At 42.2% G+C, this 4,123-nt stretch overlaps 1 long non-coding RNA gene across 4 annotated transcripts; it reads left to right on the top strand.

The window, feature by feature from the left end:
* Positions 1-229: 229 nt before the first annotated feature.
* Positions 230-3,779, top strand: LOC127864591 (uncharacterized). 4 transcript variants are annotated; one of them, XR_008042096.1, is made up of 5 exons: positions 569-594; positions 657-687; positions 1,556-1,617; positions 1,742-1,927; positions 1,959-3,779. It is a non-coding gene; the product is annotated as an uncharacterized LOC127864591 (long non-coding RNA). The 4 variants fall into 4 exon arrangements; XR_008042094.1 differs by lacking the exons at positions 569-594; positions 657-687; positions 1,556-1,617 and adding exons at positions 230-253; positions 1,432-1,524 and having other exon boundaries at positions 1,711-1,927; XR_008042095.1 differs by lacking the exons at positions 569-594; positions 657-687; positions 1,556-1,617; positions 1,742-1,927 and adding exons at positions 235-284; positions 1,401-1,431.
* The last annotated feature ends 344 nt before the right edge of the window (positions 3,780-4,123 follow it).

The raw sequence follows: 4,123 nt of genomic DNA, 5'->3' as shown, positions 1-4,123 counted from the left end.
CATTTGTTTTACAATTAAATGCCTGCTGCAATGTGCAGTGGAAGCACATTAGCTTTTTCTAACAGAGGTCCATGGTTTGAATCCTGGGTAAGCCAGAGGTCCATGGTTTGAATGCTGGGTAAGCCAGAGGTCCATGGTTTGAATGCTGGGTAAGCCAGAGGTCCATGGTTTGAATCCTGGGTAAGCCAGAGGTCCATGGTTTGAATGCTGGGTAAGCAAGAGGTCAATGGTTTGAATCCTGGGTAAGCCAGAGGTCCATGGTTTGAATCCTGGGTAAGTCAGAGGTCCATGGTTTGAATCCTGGGTAAGCCAGAGGTCCATGGTTTGAATGCTGGGTAAGCCAGAGGTCCATGGTTTGAATCCTGGGTAAGCCAGAGGTCCATGGTTTGAATCCTGGGTGAGCCAGAGGTCCATGGTTTAAATCCTGGGTAAGCCAGAGGTCCATGGTTTGAATGCTGGGTGAGCCAGAGGTCCATGGTTTGAATCCTGGGTAAGCCAGAGGTCCATGGTTTGAATGCTGGGTAAGCCAGAGGTCCATGGTTTGAATCCTGGGTAGGCCAGAGTTCCATGGTTTGAATCCTGGGTAAGCCAGAGGTCCATGGTTTGAATCCTGGGTAAGCCAGAGGTCCATGGTTTGAATGCTGGGTGAGCCAGAGGTCCATGGTTTGAATGCTGGGTAAGCCAGAGGTCCATGGTTTGAATCCTGGGTAGGCCAGAGTTCCATGGTTTGAATGCTGGGTAAGTCAGAGGTCCATGGTTTGAATGCTGGGTAAGTCAGAGGTCCATGGTTTGAATGCTGGGTGAGCCAGAGTTCCATGGTTTGAATCCTGGGTAAGCCAGAGGTCCATGGTTTGAATCCTGGGTAAGTCAGAGGTCCATGGTTTGAATGCTGGGTGAGCCAGAGTTCCATGGTTTGAATCCTGGGTAAGCCAGAGGTCCATGGTTTGAATCCTGGGTAAGTCAGAGGTCCATGGTTTGAATGCTGGGTGAGCCAGAGTTCCATGGTTTGAATCCTGGGTAAGCCAGAGGTCCATGGTTTGAATCCTGGGTAAGTCAGAGGTCCATGGTTTGAATCCTGGGTAAGCCAGAGGTCCATGGTTTGAATGCTGGGTAAGCCAGAGGTCCATGGTTTGAATCCTGGGTAAGCCAGAGGTCCATGGTTTGAATCCTGGGTAAGCAAGAGGTCCATGGTTTGAATCCTGGGTGAGCCAGAGGTCCATGGTTTGAATCCTGGGTAAGCCAGAGGTCCATGGTTTGAATCCTGGGTAAGCCAGAGGTCCATGGTTTGAATCCTGGGTAAGCCAGAGGTCCATGGTTTGAATCCTGGGTAAGCCAGAGGTCCATGGTTTGAATCCTGGGTAAGCCAGAGGTCCATGGTTTGAATCCTGGGTAAGCCAGAGGTCCATGGTTTGAATCCTGGGTGAGCCAGAGGTCCATGGTTTGAATCCTGGGTAAGCCAGAGGTCCATGGTTTGAATGCTGGGTAAGCAAGAGGCCAATGGTTTGAATCCTGGGTAAGCCAGAGGTCCATGGTTTGAATCCTGGGTAAGCCAGAGGTCCATGGTTTGAATGCTGGGTAAGCCAGAGGTCCATGGTTTGAATCCTGGGTAAGCCAGAGGTCCATGGTTTGAATTCTGGGTAAGCCAGAGGTCCATGGTTTGAATGCTGGGTAAGCCAGAGGTCCATGGTTTGAATCCTGGGTAAGCCAGAGGTCCATGCTTTGAATCCTGGGTAAGCCAGAGGTCCATGGTTTGAATGCTGGGTAAGCAAGAGGCCAATGGTTTGAATCCTGGGTAAGCCAGAGGTCCATGGTTTGAATCCTGGGTAAGCCAGAGGTCCATGGTTTGAATGCTGGGTAAGCAAGAGGCCAATGGTTTGAATCCTGGGTAAGCAAGAGGCCAATGGTTTGAATCCTGGGTGAGCCAGAGGTCGGTGGTTTGACTCCTGGGTGAGCCAGAGGTCGGTGGTTTGACTCCTGAGTAAGCAAGAGGCCAATGGTTTGAATCCTGGGCAAGCCAGAGGTCCATGTTTTGAATCCTGGGTAAGCCAGAGGTCAATGGTTTGATTTCTGTGTAAGCCAATATGTTTTAATACATAATACATTTATTTTCAGTAACTTTTTTTCTTGCTATTACAATTTGTTAAGACCGTTCAAAACATTAAAGATTTGTAAATAAACATACTAGTATTATATGAGATTTTTCAAAAATCCTAAAAACTGTGAACAAGTCCCTTTAATGTACTTGCTCTATTGCCATGGAGTGTTGATAGGATTTTAACTTTTGTGTCAACATGTGTCTTTTGTAAATAACTTTTGACCATGTGTGGAGTTGTTTTTGCCATTTTGCATTTAATTTGTAATAATGTGTTTGAATTCATTATTATTGTCAAGTACGTTGTCAATACAATTTGATTTTGTTAATTTAAAATAAGTTATAGCATAATAAGTAATTATGCATGACTGATGAATTGAAATATTTTTTTGTATATATTTTCATGTGAAAGACAGATTTATTACATTTGTATAATATTGATATTTATTTAAAGAATTGTATTTAATAGGGATGGCATCGAATACCAATATCGGTATTCGAATGTACGCAAATTCATTCAATCGAATATTCGAATATTCGCATAAAACGGCTGGATTGATTTTACCTTGTTATGTGTTAATTTCCATTGGTTTGTAAGTTATATCCGTTTGCTAAATACGAGGCTGTTTATTAACGTTGCTATCGAAAAATTGTATCGCTGTCGACTAAAACTATGACCGATATTGTGATCGGGCACAAATAGAATGAAAAACATCGTGTCATAGAATTTTATTTTTTAATGATTCCACAGATTTGTAGCAGACCGCGTTTATGTAAAACTAAGTTTACACACATTGCACGTTGCGGTATTCTTATCCACAGACCGTGTAAAGTATTCCATACTGCAGAAGGGGCTGGTGGCATTTTCAGATTTGAATTATGATTCCTTGATGATTGTTTAGTTTATATCATCTGTTACTTTTGAGAAATTCACATATTTAAATGTCTTTTCAAACTGTGATCACAAAAACTAAATTATTATTCGCAAGTAAATTGAAGCCCTTAATTGGTACCTAATTGACAAACAACGGTTCGGGCCCTTTCTTATCGTAAGTGTATTGCATTGCGCGATTTGAGTAATTCACACATTTTAATGGCTGTACATACTGTGATCACAAAACTTAATTATTATTCGCCAATCAATTGAAACCGTTGATTGGCACTCCATTGGCAAACAACAGTCGGGGCCTTTCTTAGAACGTGCATATTGCATTGCGCAATCAACACTGATACGGGCCGCGTTATCAGTTTGACACGAAGAACGTCACGTCAAACATGTTACTCGCAGGTGATTTCGGTTGCTTTTTAGTAAGCGGTTCGCAGGTCATTAAATATTGGTGAAATTACGTTTGGATCAAAATGCGAATATGCGAATATCATTTTTATTATTCGAATGCTTACCATTCAATCGATTATTCGAATAATTTTGCCATCCCTAGTATTTAAGCTACATATTGATGCCTTTTCCAAAATAAGATCATAAATACTCTGGAACTGACAGGTACCAAGTGATAATGTGAAGTTAAGGATTAATTCTCAAAGTGGAAGCAACTTATCGCATGTGCTTATTCAAACTACATAATCCATACATCAGATGATTTTAAATAACCACTGTCTTATACATGCAACTCATACCTAACCTTTTGCAGTATAATATTAGACTTACACTTTAATGCATGCAGTAAGATTCAAACATATGACCTTAATGAAAGAAAACAGGTCTAAACATAGTCCTGTAGTCTCAGAGTGGCTCGGTAAACACAATTACCTGTAAAGTCAAGTCTCAGAGGGGTTCGGTAAACACAATTACCTGTAAAGTCAAGTCTCAAAGGGGTTCGGTAAACACAATCACCTGTAAAGTCAAGTCTCAGAGTGGTTCGGTAAACACAATCACCTGTAAAGTCAAGTCTCAGAGTGGTTCGGTAAACACAATCACCTGTAAAGTCAAGTCTCAGAGTGGTTCGGTAAACACAATCACCTGTAAAGTCAAGTCTCAGTGGTTCGGTAAACACAATTACCTGTAAAGTCAAG

The sequence above is a fragment of the Dreissena polymorpha genome, chromosome 1, assembly GCF_020536995.1.
Source record: "Dreissena polymorpha isolate Duluth1 chromosome 1, UMN_Dpol_1.0, whole genome shotgun sequence".
NCBI classification, from domain to species: domain Eukaryota; kingdom Metazoa; phylum Mollusca; class Bivalvia; order Myida; family Dreissenidae; genus Dreissena; species Dreissena polymorpha.
Note: the sequence above shows the minus strand (reverse complement) of the source record. Positions and strands in the feature narration are given on the sequence as shown.